Source organism: Perognathus longimembris, chromosome 6 (genome assembly GCF_023159225.1).
Source record: "Perognathus longimembris pacificus isolate PPM17 chromosome 6, ASM2315922v1, whole genome shotgun sequence".
Classification (NCBI taxonomy): domain Eukaryota; kingdom Metazoa; phylum Chordata; class Mammalia; order Rodentia; family Heteromyidae; genus Perognathus; species Perognathus longimembris.
The window spans coordinates 37,161,088-37,185,288 of record NC_063166.1 but is presented as its reverse complement, the minus strand read 5'-3'; the positions used below and the strand labels follow the sequence as shown (position 1 = coordinate 37,185,288).

Here is a 24,201-nt window from a genome sequence, read left to right as displayed (position 1 = left end):
TAGCTTCATGAGTGGGGACCTAAGGAAGGAAGGAAGCCAAGAGGCTGTGGGTGTGAAGGGGCCTCTTGTGCCGGCAGGAAATATCTTCTGAAGGGCTGTTCACTCTTCCTTCTGATGAGATCCCTGTGGACAGCTGGCTCTGCTCATGTCTCAGAAGAAAAATTAGCAAGAGAGGTGGGCTGTCTTCTGCCCCATCAGTCTGTTTTATAAAGGTACAGCCTAGACAGCACACCACAAAGCAGCAGGCTTGTTGAAGGGAGGTGAATGAGCTCCAGCTCATGTGGCTGGGCTCCTGGCATCATTTGCCAAGCACAAGCTCCAGTGATGAATGAGCAACCAGCTGGCAGAGGTTGCCAGTAAGGATCACAGTTGTCTAGGGACGCAGACCAGAGGGTACTCACCCAAGGCCCACACAATGAGATGAAGGCTTGCACTGAAAGAAAAGAGTGGAATCTGCCCAGGAAATACAGGCACCCTAGTTTGCCACTGTTCCTTTTCTAGGATGCCCAAGGGAACATCCCAGGTCCCTGGTAGCTTTGTTCTAGAATACTGGGGAAGCCAGTATTTGCACATTTATGTGAGGCTGGTGAGTGACTTGTGCATTGCACAGAATACAAGGCAGCAGTGGCCACATTTGAGTGGCCAAATTCCTCAGGAAGTGTTGTTTGTCCTTTCTTGAAATTCCAAGCCAGTTGTTCTAACCTCTCCCCCTTCCGCAGAGGGCTCAGAAACCAGGCTCCACTGCTAGAGAAATAAAGAAGAGCATCCTCACATCCCAAATCCATACTCACCTTTTGCAAGCACAATTTACAGTGGTAAGATTCACAGGGACTGTGTGCTCTGCCAGAGTGCTTCCACCCCTACCCCTTGGTTGCAACTTGACATCTCCCTCCCCTTTTGGACTAGACAGAAACCACAGCAGCTCCAGTGAAAAAGCAAGAATAGAGCAAGCAAAATTCCCTTGTCTGTTGAACATTAGGACCCTTTCACTCAGCTGAGAGCTTTTCTATTCAAAGAACTGTATGGTTTTTTGTTTGTTTTCATGTTAGTCATGGGGCTTGAATTCAAGGCCTCAGCACTGTCCCTGAGCTTTTTCACTCAAGACCAGCACTCTACCACTTGAGTCACAGTGATCCTTCTGGTTTTCTGGTGGTTAATTGGGGATAAAGGTCTCATGAACTTTCCTTCCCCAGTGGCTTCAGACTTCAATCCTCAGATCTCAGCCTCCTGAGGAACAAGTGTGAGCCACAAGAGGCAAGCCTCTGTATGTTTCACTACCCATTTTTTTCTTTTTATTCTGTGCTTAAACATAATCCTAAATAATTAAAAAACAACGTACATGTCAATTACATCAAAGATTTGTTAATTTAACTTTTTTTTAATGATAGCATTCATTTATTTGCAATTTTATGCTAAACTTATTCCTGTGCCATAAGTTTTTGTTTCTTCATTTTCTTCTGGGATACCTTTATCTTCTGTGCAACTTCCTCTTCTGATTTAGGAATAATCTGCTCCTTTTCAGTGAGGAGCATCTCAGTGTGGCAGGGGAGCTCATGTATGGGTTAATCCTACCATGGGCTCTGTAAGTTCGGCGGCGCATCTTGGGTGCTTTGTTCACCTGGATGTGTTCAATGACCAGGGAGTCTACATCTAAACCCTTCAGTTTAGCATTACTCTCTGCATTCTTAAGCATGTGCAGCAGAAATTCAGCACTCTTTTTGAGCCACCGACCCTGTGTCCAGCCTCACTGTTTGTCCTGGGGACACCTGCCAACTCCACCATTGTAATACCTGAAGGGCACACATTGCTTCTTTAAAGTGACATCTTTCAGGTATTTGGTAGCTTTTCGGATATGCATACCCTTGATGGCCTGGGCTGTTTCTCTGGTGTTCTTAAAGTGAACACAAAGATTCAAACCTTGTGACTTGCATGATTTTGTGGGGTTTTCTGGGTCTAGAGAGTAGCAAACCATTTTCACAGGTCACCTCAGGCCGCTTACAGGAAGAGCTAATTTAACTTTTTTGTAGACATGCACATAATGTCCACAAATTTATTAATAGAATTGCCTTAAGCATCTAATTGAAATCAGCAAATTTTTGTTAATTGCTTTAAAAAACCCCAGTGCCCGTGCTCACTTCGGCAGCACATATTCTAAAATTGGAACGATACAGAGAAGATTAGCATGGCCCCTGCACAAGGATGACACGCAAACTCATGAAGTGTTCCATATTTTTGCCCCTCAGTAGACAAATGGATCAGGAAAATGTGTTACATATACACAATGGAATTTTATGCCTCTATTAGAAAGAATGACATTGCCCTATTCGTAAGGAAATGGAAGGACTTGGAAAAAAAATTATACTAAGTGAAGTGAGCCAGACCCAAAGAAACATGGACTCTATGATCTCCCTCATAGGGAATAATTAGCACAGATTTTGGCTAGTCACAGCAGAGGATCACAAGAGCCTAATAGCTATGCCCTTATGAACACATAAGATGATGCTAAGTGAAATGAACTCCATGTTATGGAAATGACTGTTATATCACTGTTGTAATTACTTTCAATATGCCATGGGAAACTGTAGCTTCTATTGTTTATGATCCTCTTGTATCCCCTTCCTGTGGTTGTACCAGCACTATCACTGTATCTCATCTGAGTACACTGGATACTGTATATACTGGTATTAGAACTAGGGAAGTGAAAGGGAATGTCAAAATCGAGAGACAAAGGATAAAAAGACAAACGACTCCAAAAGCAATACTTGCAAAACCATTTGGTGTAAACCAACTGAACAACTCATGGGGGAGGAGGGCAAAGGGGAGAGGGGAGGGGGAATTGGGGAGGAGGTAACAAACAGTACAAGAAATGAACCCAAGGCCTAACGTATGAAACTATAACCTCTCTGTACATCACTGTGACCATAAATAAGGAAAAAAAGAAGAAGAAATGTACTCATTACCTGACTTATTACCTGTACTCATTACCTGACCCATTGTCCATTACTTTTACAATAAAATTTAAACTAAAAAAAAAAAAACTTCAGTACCAAGTGCACACAAATGATCACAAAATCATCTACTTGTTCTTATCATTCTTAAGCTTGTTTCAAAATATTGGTTCTACAGGTTTAAATTTTCTTTGTCATCTTTGTATCCTTACTTATTCCTTTTTTTTCTTGAGATGGAGGCACTCTTGATGTTTCCCAGGGTGGCCTCAAACTTGTGGTCTTCCTACTGCAGCCTCCTGAGTAGCTGGGATTACTGACATGTCACTGCACCAGCTTGATGCCTACTCTTACCTATATCTCCTATATTTTCCTGAGGTTGTAGTTGTAGTAATATATATTTCAACATTTCCCTGAGTGTCTATTGATATTCCTAAGTGTCACAGATAAAATATTTTCTTAGCATGATTTGAGGTGTTTCTACCCATTAGCATTCAGTTATTTTTTAACTTTTTGTTATTATAAAGGTGATGTACAGAGGGGTTAACAGTTATATAAGTCAAGTAAGAGTACATCTCTTTTTGGACAATGTCACTGCTTCCCTCACACTCTCCATGTGTTTCCCTCCCATCCCCACTCATATGTTGTATAGTTCATTTTCAACATGGTGTTCAGTGAGTACCATTCCTCATTTGCTCACCCTTTGCCCTGCCATTTCTGTGTCTCCCCTATATTCCCAAAGATATAGAAACTAACAAACAGGACAAACAGAAAGAAAGACAAAAACAGCAAGAAAGAAATAAACCTCTTATTTCAATTTCCTGGAGTTCACTTCATAAATGTTATTTTATATGATCAGATGCACATAACCATTGCACCTTTGTTCCTCTCCTACGAGTATTCTCCTTTACTCTCACTGTGTACAAATGCCTTGTTGTTCAGTTTTGTATATTATTTGTATATTAATTGTATAAAGAGCATTCTTTGTGGTATTTCATACACATATATGTTGTTCTTTATTAAGATCTCTTTCCACATTCTCCTTACTCCTGTATTATTCAGTAGCTTTTGATTCGTTTCCTTATGCCATTTTCATACAGAAACACAATGTCTTTCAATATTATTCACCCTCTGTCATTTTATTTCCTCTGCTTTCTTCCCTGGGGTCTCCAAACAATCTCACAGGTACAGTTACATTATACATGGAGGTGGGGAAGGAATGTATATTTAAAATTAAATTCCACATATGAGGAAAAAAACTTGCTTCCTTTGTTCTCCTGAACCTGGTTCACTTCACTTAATATGGTAATTTCTAAGTACATCGATTTCCAGCAAACGTCATCATTTAATTCTTGTTTATAGTTCAATAGTACTCCATTGTGTAAAAATATACCATATTTTCTTTACCCATTTATCAGTTGTAGGGCATTTGGCTTTATAGCTTGACTTTTGTGAGTAGTACTACAAGAAATAAGAGTAGAAGTTTCTCTGTTGTATTCAGACAAACACTTATTGGGATATATACCCAATTTGGACATCATTGGATCCTGTATCATTCTATTTTTAGTTTAATTGAGGAACCTCTATCCTATATGCAATTTTTATGATACCTGAGCATGAAAAGAAGTGTTCCTATCCACCATTTTAACCTTTCAAACATGTGCCCTTGACCTAAACATGCACAACAATATGTCCATCATTTTACTTTTTGAACTTAAACTGAGCATGGCAGAAATGTGCCTGCCCCTGAAGCATTTTCCTGTATAAACCAATACAGCTGAATAAAATGTCCATCCTCTTCAGAAGGGCATTACCTTTCACATACTCTTATGTTTTTCTTATGTGTTTCAGATAGTAAACCTTTCTCTACTTCTTAGAAAAAAGTTAAAATGAGAAATATTGTCAGGTCATCAGCGGTCAGCAGACTCTGAGTTACCACCCAATTGATTCTGAACTTGTAGATGGTTTCCAGTTGAGCTCTCTGGAGACCTTATGAAAAGGCCTTTTCTTTTCATAACAGTCTCTCTACTCCGGTGCTTTCTCTTCAAATGCTGTGCTCTCTCATTTCAGGGTCATTGTCTTGTAACTCATTGTCCTGCCATTGTTGTACTTGGATCTACCAACTACCTTGGGAATATAGCTGCTCAGCTCAACACATCATCAGAAGGAGGGTTGAAAAGAAGGAATGGATGTGGTCTGCACAGTGCAACTAGTTGTCTTAGAGCTTAGCACTGAGCTATCTGCTTGGATATTCTGTGCCATTACTGGTGCTGGGTGTTGGTCTGGCTTTCGGCTGATTTTTTTTTTAATATGGAACCACTTGAGATGATCAGTTCTCCTCTTCTATTTTTTCCCCCCAGGACTCCTTATCCCATTTTATAACTCTTTGTCTTCATTCCTACTTCCTTTCAAAGACAGAGAAAAACACACAGTTCTTTCTGGTCTGTCCATATGGCTAACAGCATTCTGAATTTCCAAATAACTAAGAATGAGGTTTTGTGCACATTTAGCACTTAGGATGTGACCCAATTTCCTTCCCAGCTCTGTTAGCACCAGCTATGACTGCTAAGTAATTCCTAGAGAAACAGCCACAGAGGTGAGGTCTCCAAAAACTCAAAACAGCAGACTGCCTTTCCTTCTATCCCAGCAATTTCTGGTATTGTCTATGCCTCTGACTCCAATCAAATAGGATTAGGCACTGAGTGCTCCATCCCAGCTCGCTCTCCCTGTTCCCCAGATGGGCTTTACAGATCATGCAATCCTGTCTGTTCATCATTTTGTGGCAACATAGATGTAGCGGAGGTTGGTCTGCTCAGTCATATGCTCACTGGTCTGTGAGGGGAGGGAAACATGAGCTACTCCAGGGTGAGGAGTCTAAAGCAGCTCTTACATGTTGGTGTAATGTCTTGAGAAGCAGAGTCATAGGTTTGGACAGTCTGTTTTTTGGCCACTGATGTAACATCTGTGTTGGGGGGAAACTATCCTATGCTGGCTAATTTCCCCTGAAGCCTGGCATGCTGCAGGAGCAGGCAGCATCATGCCAATCCCAACCACAAGGCAGACTATGGTGCTTCTTGTAGAAATGGAAGCTGTTCTGCCAGGCTGAGCCTCAGGGCATCCATGCAAGTTCTGCCCTGTTCAGAAGAGGAGCCTCAGTCACAAAGCTCACCAGCAGCAGAACCAAACAGCGGGAGTGTCCCAAGCTGGCACAAAAGCACCACGAAAACTCGCCCAATGTGGGCCACAGATATCACATAAACTAAGATCAGTCTCTCTCCTCACACCCATATCTCCAAAGTACAAAGAATTCTTACCAGGAAATTCTTCTCTTGAGATGATTTTACCACATCCCTTCTAACTCAAGACTCTGTAGAGGGGCTGGGAATGTGGCCTAGTGGTAGAGTGCTTGCCTCACATACATGAAGCCCTGGATTTGATTCCTCAGCATCACATAAACAGAAAAAGCCAGAAGTGGTGGTGTGGCTCAAGTGGCAGAGTGCTAGCCTTGAGCAAAAAGAAGCCAGGGAGAGTGCTCAGGCCCTGAGTCTAAGCCCTAAGACTGACAAAAAAACAAAACAAAAAAAAAAAAACCAAAAAACAAAAAAACAAGACTCTGTAGAATTAGACTCTTGCATAAACAAAGAATCTATGAGGCTTAGTTATATTTTGAGGAGGACCAACAATTATAAAGCCATAAGAGACTTCACATGGAAATAACATAATTTTCTCCTGTTATCATTCATGGAAGTTATGTCCCAGGACCCCAGTGGATACCTGAAACTGTAAACAGTACTACATCCTATATATACTATGTTTTGTCCTTACATGTGTGCCTATGATAAGTTTAATTTATAAATAGTCACCATAAAGATGAACACTAAAGTAATTATAACAATGCACTGTAATACAATTGCTAGCAATGATACTCTTGCATTTGGAGGGCATTATGTAGTAAAGCAACAGTTATGTGACCATAAGCCCTATAACTTCAGGAGTCTTTCCAATAACTGGAATTGTTACTGAGTGACTAACAGGCAAGGGGAAGAGTCAGGCCCCAAGTGGGAGGGAGAGGTCAGATCTCAGCCTTCTGAGTAGTTAGCACCATAGCATCCTGCTTTTCCCACCTTATTTTTCATGTCCACTTCTTACCTTTCAATGTGATGCTTTGCATATTTTCAGCAAAACCATTTTTTTCTCAAATTTTTATTATCAAACTGATGTACAGAGAGGTTACAGTATCATACGTTGGGCATTGGATACATTTCTTGTACTGTTTGTTGCCTTGTCCCTCATGCCCCCCTCCCTCCCCCCCTTTCCCTCCCCCCCCCCAGGTGTTCAGTTCACTTACACCAAACAGTTTTGCAAGTATTGCTTTTGTAGTTATTTCTCTTAGCAAAACCATTTTTTACCTCTCTAATGAGGAAGAGAACAACAAATTGCATCATGCCCTTCAGAACATCGTGTAATTTAAAATTTATGAACTGTTTACTTCTGGAATTTTTCACTTAATATTTCAGGGCTGCTGTGAAGACTGCAAAGTAAAACTATAGATTAATAGAAACTGCTGTTGTTGGTTTTTTTTATTACTATTCACAGTGTTGGAAGCAAAAAAAATCTATTTAGAGTAAAGACTTGGGCCTCCTATGAGCCTTTGTAAGGTCTCTTACAACTTATCGTAAACAAATGACCATGACAGGAGGAACTTGATGAAAATAGGACAAGTTACTTGGGCACCCAGAGTCTGAAATCTTGATACTTCTGGTTTGTTATCTCCATGCAGAAAAGCTTGCTATAGTCTACCGAATTCCACCTTGAGATGAAAGGAGGGTACTTCCTCCGCCACCACCACCCTCCCCTGGTCTGTCTGCAGCGGGTCTGGATCAGTGGATGGTGGATACTCAATAAGGGAAGAGCAAAAAACCTCAAGACTCCAGTTTGAATTCTAATCTGACTGACACTGAGCTGTGTACACTTCTAATAGAGTGGGGAATAGGCACAAAGACCATTTTTGCCAGAGAAAACAATAGCTTTCCACCTCACACTTGGCTTCAGTTTGACTATACATTAATATGAAGTTCATGGGTAATTTATGTTCTCAAAATACACCCAAGGAGGAAATTGCCAGTGGCTCTTTGTTTATTTGATCAGCTTGCTAGCAAATATCAACTAAACAAAAAAAATAATCCCTGAGGTTTTAAAAGTAATATGCACAAGAAGGAGCGGGAAGCCCAGTGCTCATCACTTGATTGCAGGGGCTCCCTGCCAGGAGCAGTAGATCTTCATAGTGCTGGAAAACAGTAGCAAGAGAATGGGCTGGGAATATGGCCTACTGGTAGAGTGCTTGCCTCACATACATGAAGCCCTGGGTTTGATTCCTTAGCACCACATATATAGAAAAAGCCAGAAGTGGCGCTGTGGCTCAGGTGGTAGAGTGCTAGCCTTGAGTAAAAGGAAGCCAGGGACAAGGCAAAAAGAGAGAGAGAGAAAGGGGGGAGGCACAACTATTTTGCCCCACTCTCACAGGAGGAGGTAGAACAAGGTCCAGAGGCTGTCTGTAGGTGCACTCTTCTTATGTGTTCATCCCAATTCCAGTTTCTAACTCTGTGTGTGTGTGTGTGTGTGTGTGTATGTGTGCGTGTATGTGTTAAACTCAAGGCCTCACATTCCTGCTTAAGACTCATCCACTCAACCACTTTAACTACATCACCACTTTTGGTTTGTGGCTGGTAAATTGGAGATAATTGTCTGCTGGGGCTATCTTCAAGCAAGAATCCTCAGGTCTCAGCCTCCTGAGTAGGAGTGATTACAGACTTAAGCCACGAGCGTCTAACTTTCCCACCCTATTTTTTCCCTACCTTTTTTTCATGACCATGTCTTACTTTTTATTATCTTTAAGTAGCTGTAAAAGAATTGCCATTTAACAAGGCAGTTTATGAATACAATGCATTTTGATCATACCTTCTGATGTGATTCTCTCCAAATCTTTTTTCAGCAAAATCATATTTTTGTCCTCTAATAAAGAAAAGAAGATCATGAGGACATCTTGATTTGGGAGAAAGAGAAGCAAGTTATTTCCTTGGTTAAGAATTTTTTCTGGCCAGTCCTGGGTCTTGAACTCAGGGCTGAGCACTGTCTCTGGCTTCTTTTTGCTCAAGGCTAGCACTCTACCTTTTGAGCCACAGCAGCACTTCTGGCCTTTTCTGTTTATGTGGTGATGAGGAATTGAACCCAGGGCTTCATGTATGTGAGGCAAGCACTCTACCACTAGGCCATATTCCCAGCACCTTGGTTAAGAATTTATTTTGCAGACCTACAGCAGTTGCTGCTTTGCTCCTCCAACATTGACTTGCCAGAGCTCATAATCCCATATTGTTCATACCCATGGGATCTTACTCCCAAATTTTCTATGTCACATCAGTGATAACTGCAACCAAGGAGTGTGGAGTTTCCCATGGAAATATCTCCTCCTCTTGGCAGAGAGAGCTAGCTCTCTTGCTGAACTGGGAATCCAATAAACTTACTTAGGCTCCTACCCAGTGAGGCACAATAGCAAGAAATAATGGTGAACTGGCTTTGGGAGGGAGGAATTTTATTTCTCTGGTTTCACTCCAAGTCATTCTGGCAGACATTCCCATTGAGAATCCTCTGCCCTCTCTGGAGAGCTCTGTGCTGTCTGTAGGAGGCCTGTGGTTCCCCTGGGGAAAACTGAGTCTCTGATGTTTCTTGACTTCAGAGCCTGTTGACTTTTAAATGAGAGGCAGCCACATTCACACCTGCTGAGATGCACTAATGTGGAAATGGAGGTGCATGGAAAAGCACCTCTGTTGACAGAATTGCTTCTTAGGAAATGTGTGAATTGATTTTTTTTTAACTCCTACTGGTCCACAGCAGTGGACAATTCATTACCAAGCATTGGAAGAATAGGATGAAAAACAGGAAAACAAGTAACACAGATCTCATACTAGAGAGCATTTGGGAAACAAATCTCAACAATTAACTCTCTCTCTCTCTCTCTCTCTCTCTCTCTCTCTCTCTCTCTCTCTCCTCAGATTTTTCCCCTTTATTGTCAAAGTGAATTACAGAGGGGTTACAGTTTCATATGTAAGGCAGTGAGTACATTTCTTATCCAACTTGTTACCTCCCTCCTCCCCCCCCCCATGAGTTGTACAGTTGGTTTACACCAAATGCTTTTGTAAGTATTGCTTTTGGAATCATTTGTCTTTTTATCCTTTGTCTCTCAATTTTGATATTCCCTTTCCCTTCCCTAGTTCTAATACGCGTACATGCAGTATCCAGGGTACTAAGATCAGATACAGTGATAGCGGGGGTGAAACCACAGGAAGGGAATAAAAAAGGGTACAGTTTCACATGGCATGTTGAAAATAATTACAACAATGATATAACACTTGTTTCCATAACGTGGAGTTCATTTCACTTAGCATCATCTTAAGTGTTCATAAGGGAACACTTTTTCTTTAGGCTTCAGAGAGTAGTCAATGACCTCGGGGGTCCTCAGTGCAGCCATGAAATAAAGGAAGGTAGCTACACAAAGACACCAGTTGTGCCAAGCCACCATGCTGTCCCCGCCCCTACAGCACAACTTAGCTTCTTTGATACCAATTATGTCACAAGGAAGGCTTGTCAAATCCATTAGGGCTAAGTGGGTGTGTAAGTTATTGACCCTAACTTGGATTCCAAGATAATGAATTTTTCCCTCAGCAACTAGCTTCTCCAGCAATATTCCCTGACTACTGGATCCTTCCTTCATTGCTAGCAGGAGACATCAGTGCATGCACAGCCACATTGGAGGGCAGTGGGGAATTACTTTTTAACAGCAACCCTACCCGTGGCATTTATTCCAGAAAAATGAAAATATCATTCCTACAAAAGCTGTATATGAATGGTCATGGCAGCTTTCCTGATACTAAGCAAAAACAAACTCAATTACCTTCCCACAGTCCTGCTGGGGGTGATTCTGGGACCTCTACTCTTAATGTTCAAGCAAGCAACACCCACAGCATGCTCCACAAACAAGCATGTTCTTGTGGGCCCTGCAGGGTTCAGGAGTCTGTGGTCTTGGCTTCCCCAGCCCTATGTCTCCTAACATCTGCCAAAATTCTGCAGTTCTCCAACATTCTCCACATTGGGCTTTTTTCAAAGGTGTTTTATTTTTCACCAACCTCCACCAATCAATTCTCATTCATTCTTTTACTTCTGTCTTCTTTATCCTTAGACCTGATCTCAAATCTTTTCATGCCATGATCATGTTTGTTCAGGGAGCTGATGCTCAGGGGAAACAAAGCTCCTTGGAGGAGTTGAATGAATTGCACCTAAGCAGAGCTTTGCCTTTGCTGAGAGAATTCTGGTGGAGTCACGGAGCCATTTGCTCAGGCTCCAGGAGGGGTGGGTCTGGTTCTAACTCTTCAGCATTGAGACAATGGAACATGCGCTTTTTCTCAAGAGATAGGCTTTACATTACAAAGATGAGAAAAGGGAGGAACAAGTAATCCAGGAACAAGTAATCAATTGGTTGGGGGCCCGAAGGGGTACCCCTTTTGAAGCTTACTACAGCATAAACTTTATGAAAGTTGGAAGTGACTTGTAAATAGATTTACTATGAAATCTACAGAAGGGTTAAATTTTGAGACTGGACTGATTGATGTGTTGTGGGTCCAGGGGCTCACCCATAAGATCACACACCTGGGAAATTAACAGAAAAATCTGTATAGCTTTTAACAGTATTTCCAAATAAGGTGCATAACAGAATCACTTGGAGATGTTGAAAATTCTCTATGCTGAGGCTATACCCAACATCTTAAGTCAGAGCACCTGAAGTGGAACTCGGGCATGGGGATTTTATCGTACTTCTCATAAGGCTCGATACACAGCCATGTTTAAGAACTGGTGAGAAATATCATCTCTAACTACAGAGTCAAGTTCAATGCAACCCTATTTATAGTAGTCCCCTCTTGTCAGGAAACAGGTTCTCACACCTCCATGGTTGTCTGAAACCATAGAGCTTGCTGGGCCCAATAACATTTTACTCTTAGCATAGATCTCAGCAAGCCCTGTTTTCTGTATTAAATGAACAGGTTTTATCTTTTCACTTGAAGGAAACACTTTACAGCATCATTTTGGTATATCCAAAATGATAGCATTACCAATCTTGTGCTTAGGGACAATATTGTTTTGGTTGATCAGACTGTTTACAAACAACAAATCATTGCTTTTCTTTCCAAAGCATTGTGAGTTTACAAGTAGATCAAAGTTACAGACCGCTTGATTCATACTAAGAATGCAAGAAGTGAGGCCTGGTACTGCCTCACTTTAGGACCATTGTTAAGTCAAATAAGGCTGACTTGCACACAGCACTATGATATTGTGACAATAGGTTTGCTAACCCGGGCAGCTGCTGAATAATAGGTGGGAAGTATATATGGTGCACATACTTTGCACAAAGAGATCACCCATATTTTTAGATTGCTTGAGGTTTTTCTCCCAGCATGCAAAATGGCATGAATGTGAAATGAAGGTTTTGTACATTTTGAGTAGTTTCCAATGTTTTTGGACTTCAGCTGAGCATGGGTATTGAAAACCATACAAAGTGAAATTTCAGATAAGAAATTATTGTATCATGGTCCAAACCTCTCATGCTGAAAGAAGCCAGACTTAGTTTGCTCTAGAGGACTAGACTGAGAGGCCAGAGTAAGCCGTACAGATTCCTGTCCTAATCAGTCAACATAAAGGCAGAATTAATGAGTTAATGAATTCCATTTATTTCACAGTTGGAAACAAGTGAAGGACTTGGAGTTTTCAATTCTGCAACCTAAGCATTCTTTCACACTCAAAAACACATCTAGCCAGGTGTCAGTGGCTCACACCTGTAATCCTAGCTACTCAGCAAGCTGAGATGTGAAAATCAAGGTTCAAAGCCAGCTGGGACAGAAAAGCCTGTGTGTGAGATTTTTATCTTTAATTAATCACCAAAAAGCTAGAAGTGCTGTGGCTCAAGTTGTAGAATACTAGCCTTGAGCAAGAAAAGCTCAAAGACAGTTCTCAGGCCCTGAGTTCAAGCCCTAGAACTGACACGGGGGGGGGGGGGGCTAGGATCAGGTGACTCACACCTATAGAATTATAGGCCTATAATTCTATTCAGGTGGCTGAGGCCTACAATTCTATTCAGGTGGCTGAGATCTGAAGATCTTGGTTAGAAACCAACCCCAGGCAGGAAAGTCCCTGAAATACTTTTCTCTCCTTAACTGACCTTACCCACCCCACCAGCCAAAAAAAAATCTATTTACCACATTACCAGAGAGCTTGCAAGGCACTAGAGTTCTTAATCTCTTATTTCACTAACAGTGGCTATTCTGTTATGACAGTTTTAATTCTGTTTTTATTGCATTTGATATCAAGAACTATGTTTAAGCATCTATATATCTCAGATGGAAACACAAGACTGTATAATGTACACAACTTTAAGTGTACCAGTCAACTCCTAGTAACTCTGGCAGAAGAAAGTTGATTAGGAGCAAAGCTGCTATTATTTGAAATGATGTTTATTGGGCTTTGTTGTGCTGCTCTATAGAGAAGAGATTTGACAGGTAGAAAAAAAGAGATAAGGAAATAATAGAAAACATAACTAGAATACACTTGCCACATTCTAAGTTATTGTTTTTTTTCTAACAATGGCAAGAAGGAAGTGGAAGGATGAGGTGAAGAAATATAGTAGACTCAAGAACAGAAAAGATGGAAGTTCATATAGTGTTGTGCTAGTAACAAGTATGATGGTAATGAATTTCCAAAGCCATATGCACCATCTTCTTTTAGGTTTTTAATGACCTTTGAATTCATACAAAAGAATAATTGAAACACACCAGTCCAAACATAGCCATGTAAGAAGGCAAAGTGGTGGTTCAATGCCCCGTTAGATCTAGATCACACAGAGTATGAGCTTGCAGAACTGGTAGACAGCCAGTCAAAAGGAAAAAGTTAAAAGCTATGCCTGTTGGTTATTTTATTTAAAATTCTCAAAAATGAGTATCTGCTAGTATTTCACCTCTGATTACCAACTTTGTAACCACTCTCAGAAAGTCCATCCTAAGCCCCAAAGTAAATACCTGATAATTTTCATAGCAAAGTGATTTTCCTAGCAGTTTGCAGAGAGCATTGCTCAGTGTGCAAATGAGATGGATATAACTAGCCCCACACCCAGGCTTCCCACGTAATTGCTGGCACCCATAAAAGTCAAAGCTGTAAATAAAAGTTCAATGTCCTCACATCTCCTGCTCTCATCATGTTACCTAACTTGCCCACCATTCCATCTATTTATCCAACCAGTCAACATTATTGAGCAGGCCCACAAGAGTAGATAGTAGTTATTTGAACACAAATAAATAAAACATGGTTCCTATTCTCTCATAGCTTACCTCTGGAGGACTCTAAGGGGAGGGCAATGGAGCCATAGTGTCTTCTGCATTGATAGACAAGGTAGAGCTATGATGTAGAGGATGGCTGAGAAGGCTAGAGGAAGGACAGGTGAGAAACTAGAGGGCATCCTGGAGAGCTGTGGTTGAACCAATTGTGAAAGTGCAAAGGCAGGAGCCTTTCACAAGACACTTGCTGGGAACTAGCCAAGCACACACATTTTCTTGATATTGACCTTCTCCTGAGTCAGGGTGCTTTATGCTAATAGCATAGGGAAGCAATAAAAGCTCTGAAAGTCAGGTGAGTCATGGGAAGCTGTGATAGTTTGCAACTGTTAGAGAGACGTTTGTATTCTAGGCTAAGTGCTGGAAAGGGGTGTGTGGAGAAGAGGAAGTGGAGGGCAGAGGGAATAAGAGGGCGGATTGAGGAGAGAAGAGAAAGGGGAGGAGAGAGGGGAAGGCTACCTTTGAATTAGCATGGAAGCTTGAAGCTGGCTATAGACATGAAAGTGGTAGTAAAGTTGGAGGAATGTCAGCTAATTTCACAGTAACTTTGCTTTGAGAATTTCATTGGCTATAGAAGGTAGGCTTATTTCTGGCCTTTTTGAAATCCAAATGATAGCTTTGGAAAAACAGAAATGCACATTGTACTTGTGCACACATGTGCACACATGCTTGTGTGCACATGCACACACACACATACACATACTTATGACACTGGTCAAATGTGAATGGTAGCAGTGCCCATATTCTGGTTTGGTCACTTTTCTATTTGGAAGCTTTTACAATGAAACTTCCCTGAGTCTATCTATAATTATTTCAAACTATAACCCTAGCAAGAAAAAACTCCACAGAGCTCCAAAACATAACAATGAGGACTAACTTCATGAAATTCAGCAGTTTGTCTACGCCACCAACCACTTCAGCAGCAACTCAGAGGTTGGTACTTGGTACAGAAACACAGTAAATCTCCCTGAGAACAAATCGTGCAGCATCCCAGCAGGGTGCACCTGCCTTCCTGCTCACTCTCAGCATTCTCTGCAGAGGAACTGTGTGTCCAGGAATTGCATTTTCAGAGCTGTTTTCTCCCTATTGCCAGCTCCCACACCCACAGTATCTAGAAATTACCGACGCAGCTGTGTCCGCCCCTAGACCACAGCCCAAGACTAGAGTACACTAATAAGGTGTGGAAAGGCTCTGGGGCTGGGATTCATTGAGGTTCTGCTGTAAGCCCAGCTTATTTCTGCAGCTTTACTCCACGAATGTGCAGGAAAACCTACACAGGCAGGATTTGGTTGTGGCTGCACTCTGCACATAAGGCTGGTGTTGCTGGCTGCTTTTACCACCTCACTCCTACCCACAGCAAGACTGGCACTTAGCTATCTTGGAGTCCTCCTGAATACCTTCCTTCCAGGAAGGAAGCTCTGGGAATGGGGGCAACTGGCATAATTTGGGGCATTCTGGGTTCACTCACTGCAATACTGCTCTCCACTGAGCTGAAGCCATGATATTGACAGAACATACAGAAAGAAGGACTAATACAGAGATCAGAAAAGAAAGATTTAAAAAGAACAGATCACATATTTCATGATGAGGAACATTTACTTTCTCTGTAGCTCATTGGCAGCTCTGTAATGAAGTAGCTGGAGGAAACATTTATCTCTGCCCTGGCAGCCCAGGAGCACCACGTCTCATTAAACTTTCAAGTTTTTTTTTTTTTTTAGAAGATTCAGGATCAGATGGTCTGATTTATGTGTATTAGAAGATACTTGAGACCAGGAGTGGTGATTCACACCCATAATGCCAGCTTGCTCAGATCAGAAGTATCGAAGTCCAAAGCCAGCCCTGACAACAAGTGAGGGAGACTCCATCTCATCAAAGGCAGGCATGGTAGCACACACTCATGATCCTAGCTATGTGGGAGTTATAGTTAGAAGGCTCAAGGTCTGAGGCCAGGCCTGGACAAAAACATGAGATTCTATCTGAAAAATAACTACAGCAAAAGGGACTAGAGATATGGCTCCTTCCTAGCAAGCCCAAGGCCCTGCGTTCTAACTCCAATACGTGGGGGGGGGGGGGGGGGGGGAGTTACTTAAGGCAAAAGTTCAGGATTTTCCAACCACCTTTTAAACCATATGAGAGAAACTGCCTTCAAAATGTAACCCATTGCCTCTTACTTTTGTGGGTGATCCTGAGGCATTTGCACAGGTAAAGCATGGTAATTGAGAAAGTAATTCTTAAACACAATACTTTTCCACTAGTAGGGAGTTTGCTCTCTCTCCCCCAGCTCCAGTGGGGAGACTTTGGCACTGCCTGGAAATATTCTGCCACACTGGAAGGAAAGAAAGAGGGCAGACTACTACCTAGTAGGTAGACCTAGGAATGCTACTAAACAGAAAAACCTACAAGATGGTCCCACAAGGAAAGATTATCTACAGCAAGGAAGTAATGAAGAGGCTGAGAAACTTTGCTTCAAGGTTCCAACTGAACTCACTCCAAATATACTTCCATACTCATTTTGCAAACAATGACTTGGGATTTTAGTGTAATCTTTTTCTTTTCTTTTCTTTTTTTGGGGGGCTGGTTGTGGGGCTTGAACTCATGGCTTGTATGCTGGCCCTGAACTCTTTTGCTCAAGGCTAGTGCTCTACCACAGTGAGCCACAGCACCACTTCCAGTTTTCTGGTAATTAATTGAAGATAAGAGTCACACAGACTTCCCTGCCCAGACTAGCTTTGAACCATGATCCTCAGATCTCAGCCTCCTGAGTAGCTAGGATTACAAGCATGAGCCATGAGTACCTAGCACTCTTAGTGTGATCTTAACACGTGATGCCTCTGGTGCTGGGAGCCTGCCTTTGCAACATCAGTGGAGGAAAGGCTGAGATATACAGACAAACAAATGTAACACAGAGCCTGCTAGGTTCTGGAGTGGAAACATAAGGAAGCACAGAGTCCATGAGGGGGAGATGGAGGATGGAGAGGAAATGATGATACTTTTTCTAGAGCTTCAAAAGACATGTGTATGCTCAAAAAGTATCACTCTCACATGTGGACTCATAATAACTGCTAAAAAAAAGTACACCACTGCCCCTCAGGACATTTTAAGCAATCTGTCTTCCTGTTTGTATATGCATATCCTTAGAAAGACAGCCCACTGCTTGCTAACAATGATGTTCTTTCTAGTAGCAAAGGAATGCTTTATTTCCTTTTCTTCTATTTCATTTATTCTTTCTATACTTTAAAATATTCACATGCATACAATAGTTACAGCTGCACTTGTGGATTTGGGGTGGTTAATTGGAGATAAGGGTCTCACAGACTTTCCTGTCTGGGATGACTTTCTTTAGTTATTTTTTAGTAGGGTCTCAAATTTCAAACTGGTCTGTACAGAGATGCTCCTATTTATAATTCCTACATAGCTGGAGTGATAGGTGTGCATTAGTATACCTAACTTTTATTGGTTGAGTTGGAGTTTTCCTGGACTGTCCTAAAACTGCAATTTTCCCAGTCTCAGTTTCCTGACTGGCTAGAATTACAGGCATGGGCCACCATGCTGGCTACTTTTTTCAGTATTGAGTGTCAAATATGTAGTAAAAACCATGATCTCTATCATCCTTAATCCCTCTTTTCTGATCTGAGAGAAGTCCTCAAACTGCGTGAAGTGCTTAGGAAAGATCAAATGGGTGGGATTGGAGGAAAGATGTCAGAGGTACAACTGGGGTCTAACTGAGCTCTTGCCAAGAAACCAGTTTTAGTGTCCCAGCAAAAAGTCCACAGATAGTCACACCAAATGAGCCATTTGGACCAGAGAGTAAATATTTAGGCAGCCTGCTTAAGAAGACAGATTTGAGCACATGTTGGCAACAGCGGCGGCATCAGCAACAGTGGCTGCCACCAGCAGCAGCCAAAACTGGGACAAGGCTCTAGGTACAGAGTGCACAGGTAATAACTCACCTCCAGCATGAACTAGATGACTAAGATGGGAAACATTCATCCTGTGGGCCACAGACATATGCAGATTATGGACAGTCCGAAAAACAAAGGAAAAGTGTGAGTACCTCCCAAAAGCCAACCTCATTCTTGCTCATAGAACAGCATTTGGAAGGTAGCCCTTCCCCCCCCCCCACCAGAGAGGAACGCCATCTTTGATACTGGCACAGACCCTGCCAGAACAGCTAGCAGATAACTCGACCCTGAGAAGCAGCAACAGCAGAGCCGTTTTTCAACAAGGCAAATGAATCTGAGCAGTGGAAGTCAGTTCCACCCAGGGGAAGGTTGTCCAATGGAGGTGGGGAAACTCATCCCAAGGCAGGGAAGCTTCCTTCTTCAGGTAAACACAGGCAGAGGCGGCACTCCTCTGCAGAACTGCAGCCTAGCTAGCTGCATGAGTTTTAAAAAGAAAATCTGGAAAGGCTGTAAATGCCAAGAGCAGCTCCAGGCTGGCCAAAAGAATGTCCCAGTAGCTAGATCCTCTGGGGAAAGCCATTGTTTCCAGACGGGCCACAACAAACTCCCACATTCAAACTCCCTGGAAGCGACTCCAAGCTACAGAAAACAGCCACTTGCAGCCTCCATGACATGCAGAGCAGATCACCTTCTCACTAAACTAGTCAAGGAGGAAGGTTACAAAGATCCCATATCTGTAAGGCAGAACTTTCTGCCTGCTCAAACACATTGATTTAAGAAACCAAGTAAGTAATCCACAGGAAAACTGACCACCAAAATCAGAGGATCCCTCAAGAGACTGGATAGCAGACACAGGGGAGGCACAGGTCTGCCAAATAAACTGAAAGAATTCATTTTCTAATTATAATTTTTCTAATTTTTTTCATTTTTTTTCTCTACTTCATTGTGGTTCTGTTCATCCTTAGATACTTAGATGACAGTGTTTATTAGGCCTGCTCTTGCATTGTGTGCATACTTAATTCAGACTTAAGTTACTCAATTCTCTATGTCTCAATCGTAGTACCTTTAATTTTAGTGATTTTCTTTATACTTAGATAATGTTTTTACATTTTTCAGTTCCTTCTTTATTTTTTATTCTCTTATTATTATTATTTTATTTTTTCCTTTTTCCTTTCTCTGAATTTAGGTCTTAACTATCTTCCTTCTTTTCCTACTATATTACTCTACTCTTATTTTCTCCTCCTACCTTTCCTATACCTCTTAATTTCTGGTCCTCTGGTCCCCCTTTGATTTTCTTAGTCCATTGATCCCTAGTTGGTTGTTGAGCTAGACTGTATCTGTATTCATTTTGATTGTGTCAAAGTGGTTCATGGAGTTATCCTTTCAGTCCAGACTGATATAAACCAAATCACAGATTTTTTCACTGGTTACAACTATATATAATCCCAACTCCTAGATCATAATCCCCCCTCCCTTACATAGAAAAGCAGAAATAGATAGGGGAATAACTACCTATGATTTTGAACCTCTAATGTCTGTGCAAGTACAGGGCTTGGGGTTGGATTTCGTCTTAAAATTCTTTTGTGGTAGTATTGGATCTGTTTTTATATCCATAAAAGGATATAAAATGACTGTGAACCTATAAAGTCTGTGCAACTAGAGAGTACTGGGCTGGTTTGGTCCATTCTTAAAATTGTGTTCTGGTATGCTATTGGATTTGCTTTCATTTCCTTTTCCAGTCCTGGGGTTTGGACTCAGGGCCTGAGCACTGTCCCTAGCACTCTGCCACTTGAGCCCCAGTGCCACTTCTGGCATTTTCTATATATGTGGTGCTGAAGAATCGAACCCAGGGCTTCATGTATACTAGACAAGCACTCTTGCCACTAGGCCATATTCCCAGCCCCGGATTTGCTTTCATTTCCAAATGTTCACAAAAATGTCAAGCCAGGGAACCTCAACTCCAACTCAAAAAAAAATAGGAAAAAGAGCAGTTAATGAAAACCCTATAGAATAGTCCTCAAAATGCTCTACAAATCCTACTGGCAAACATGATTTAAAAAAAGATTGAAAGCCTGCATATGGCTACACATGAGAATGATGAAGCTAACCAAAGATTAATAGAGGAATTCATGGAATACACAAACAGAAAGCTGAATGAATTACAATAGGAGGAAAAGGAGTCCAATGAAAGTACAGCCACTCAATTAAAGGATTTGAGAGAAAGCTAAATCAAGGAAGTAAAGAAGTCCATACAAGATCTAAAAGAAAACTTCAGTAGAGAGGTCAAATGACCAACTAGAAGGAAAGGAGATTTAAAAAAAATACTGGACAACAGGGAAGATTGAATCTCTGGAATACAAGATAGCTTAGACATTATAGAGAAAGTATACAAAGACATTCAAAACAAAATGAAGAAACATGATGGAACTCTGGGAGCTGCAAGATACAATCAGAAAGCCTAATTTATGGCTAATAGGTATTGAAGAGGGTCAAGAGAAAGAAAGTAATAGAATAGGAGATATATTTAAAAGAATCCTAGCAGAGAACTTCCAAATAGCCAAAAAGATAGGCCCATCCAGATATTAAGTATTTAGGACCCCAAAGAGACCAGACCAGAACAGGACAGGACCTACCGCTGACACATTATAGTCCATACAGGATGAATAGAGGCCAAGGAAAGGAGCCTTAAAGCTACCAAAGAGAAGACAAAAATAAACTATAAAGGAAAATGAATCAGAACTACAAACTGCTCAGCAGAGACCATGAAAGGAAAGAGAGCCTGGAATGAGGTATGCCAAGCCCTAAAGTCCAATAACTACCAACCAAGACTAATGCACCAAGCTAAGCTCTCATTCATAGCTTAGGGACAAATAAAAACCTTCCACAGCAAGGAAAAATTGAAACACTATGATGCCTCCACCAAACCAGCATTACATAAAATTCTCAAAGACGTTCTGCACATTGAAAACCAACAAGAACAATATATGGCAGAGAAACTGCCCCTAAATAGAAAACCAGGTGATTATAACAAGAATTAACAAAGCACAGCCCCTAGAAAGATAGAAAAATGGCTGGAACTAACAAACACCTCTCAATCCTAACTCTCAATATTAATGGACTTAACTCTCCATTAAATGACATAGACTGACAAGTGGATCAAAAAGCAAGATAAATCTTCTGCTGTCTTCAAGAGACACATCTTGCCCACAAAAGCAAACATATTCTGAAGGTGAAAGGCTAGAATATAATCTATCAAGCTAATAGCCCCCCAAAACAGGCTGGAGTTGCAATCCTAATATCAGATAAAATATACTTCAAATTAAAATCAATGATAAGAGACAAAAAAGGTTATTACATAGTAATAAAAGGGATCTCTCCTACAGGAAGATATAACCATCCTAAACATCTGTACAACAAATGTCAGAGCTCCTAATTACATCAAACAAACACTACTGACACTAAAAATACACATATATCTAAACATAGTGAACATTGGTGACTTTAACACACCGCTCTTGCCTCTGGATAGATCAACATGGCAAAGACTCAACAGAGTAACCTCAGAAACACAATTGCATAGATCAACTAGGCTTAAGCAATGTCTATAAATATTCCATTGAGCAACATAAAAATATACATTCTTCTCAGTAGCACATGGATGATTCTTGAAAATAGATCACCTCTTAGGGCAAAAAGCAAATCTGTGCAAATACAGAACTGTTGAAACTATGCCCTGCATTCTTTCAGACTACAATGGAATAAAATTAGAGCTCAATACCAAAAATCAATAGAAAAGCCTGTAACTCATGGAGACTGAACAACACATTGTTGAATCATGAGTGGGTCATTGAAGAGATCAGAATGGAGATTCAAATGTTTATGATATTTAACCAAAATAAGCATAGAAAATACCAGCTCAAACGAAGAATAAAATACCTAGGGATTAACCTAACCAAAGATGTAAAAGATCTATTAAGTGAAAGCTATTAAAACCTAAAAAGAGAAATCAAAGAGGACACCAGGAAATGGAAAGACCTCCCATGCTCATGGGTAGGCAGAATCAATATAGTGAAAATGGACATACTGCCAAAAATGTTATACAAATTCAATTCAGTCCCCATAAAAGTCCCAGCTACATTCTTCACTGAAATAGAGAAAACAACCCAAAAATTCATATAAAATTCATACAAATTCATATAAATTCATATAAAAGACCTAGAATAGCCAAAGTAATTCTAGCCAAAAGAAGTAGCGCAGGAGGCATCACAATTCCAGACTTCAAGCCATCATAACAAAAACAGCCTAGTACTGGCACAAAAACAGACCTGAAGATCAATGGAATAGGGTAGAAGAGCCAGAAATAAATCTGCACACTTGCAGTCAGCTGATATTTGACAAAGGAGCCAAAGACATACAATGGAAAAAAACAGAGCCTCTTCAACTATTGATGCTGGGAAAACTGGGCAGCCACATGCAGAAAACTCAAAGTGGACCCTAGCCTATCACCATGCACCAAGATCAACTCAAAATAGATTAGTGACCTCAACATCAGACCTGAAACCCTGAAACTACTGAAGGGACACTATAACTTGTGGACATAGGCAGGAACTTTCTGAATAGAGTCCCAGGGACACAACAGATAGGGGAGAGACTTGACAAATGATACTACTACAAAATAAAAAGTTGCAGGGGCTGAGGATATGGCCTAGTAGTAGAGTGCTTGCCTCACAAAATAAAAAGTTTCTGCACAGCTGAAGACATATCCACTAAACTAGAGAGACAACCATATGGGAAAAGATCTTCACCAGCAAAGTAACAGACAAAGGCCTAATATCCATCATCTACAGAGAACTCAAGAAACTAACCCCTTCCAAACCCAGTAAACCAATTATTAAGTGGGCAAGAGAGCTAAAGAGAGACCTCACAGAAGAAAAAATAAAAATGGCAAAGAAATATATGAGGAAATGTTCAACATCCCTGGCAGTAAAGGAAATGCATATAAAAACAACTTTGAGATACCACCTCACCCCAATTAGAATTGCCTACACTCTGAACTCAGGTAACAACAAATGCTGGAGGGGATGTAGAGAAAGAGGAACCCTTCTGCACTGCTGGTGGGAATGTAAACTAGTACAACCACTCCAGAGAACAGTACAGAAGTTCCTAAAAAACTCAGCATAGACATATGCTATGACCCAGCCATACCACTCCTAGGCATCTATCCAGAACAACAGGATCCAGGATACCACAAGGACACCTGCACCTCCATGTTTATCACTGCACAATTCACAATAGCCAAGATATGGAAACAAGCCAGATGTCCCACTACAGATGGATGGATCCCAAAAATGTGATACCTGTACACAATGGAATTCTACATGACAATCAGAAATGATAAAATAATGGCATTCGCAGGGAAATGGACAGATCTTGAAAAAATAATGTTGAGTGAGACAAGCCTAGAACACAGAGAACAAAGGTGCATGATTCCCCCTGATAGGTGGATGTTGGCGGGGGGGGGGGGGGGGGGGGGGAAGGGCAAGGGAATTAAAAAGCAGAGAACTTGTCTGTAAAATAACACACATCTTTTTAAGTGGTATTTCTACATGTTTTGGTCAGTGACTTTATATCATGTCTCTAAAACCAAACAATTACTAAATAAACATAAAAATGTCTAGGATAGTCCTAGCAGAGGAACACAAAAGCTCAACAGCTATGTACATATGATCATATAAGCTGAGGCTAATCAAAATTAATTCCAAGATATGGGAAACAAGAGGATTTTATTGTTGTTTTTATTTTTAATGTACTATTTGAATCTCCTATGGCTTATCCCCTGTTGTTACTGTATATGATTTTGGTACAATGAATATTGTATATATGCTTATCAGAAGTAGGGAAGGGAATGGGAACATCAGAAGGGTG

At 41.1% G+C, this 24,201-nt stretch overlaps 1 protein-coding gene, 1 long non-coding RNA gene, 1 other non-coding gene and 1 pseudogene across 3 annotated transcripts in view; 2 read left to right on the top strand and 2 right to left on the bottom strand.

The window, feature by feature from the left end:
* The window catches only part of Ly86 (lymphocyte antigen 86), a 70,312-nt gene that overhangs the window by 10,183 nt on the left and 35,928 nt on the right, over positions 1–24,201 (top strand). The gene's annotated exons all lie outside the window — the stretch shown is intronic.
* Positions 1,200–22,775, bottom strand: LOC125353100. The gene is made up of 3 exons (XR_007211264.1): positions 22,554–22,775; positions 19,499–19,504; positions 1,200–1,211 (listed from the first exon to the last, which is right to left on the bottom strand). It is a non-coding gene; the product is annotated as an uncharacterized LOC125353100 (long non-coding RNA).
* LOC125353098 lies at positions 1,419–2,007 on the bottom strand (annotated as a pseudogene).
* On the top strand, positions 2,128–2,234 carry LOC125354053. The gene has a single exon (XR_007211437.1). It is a non-coding gene; the product is annotated as a U6 spliceosomal RNA (small nuclear RNA).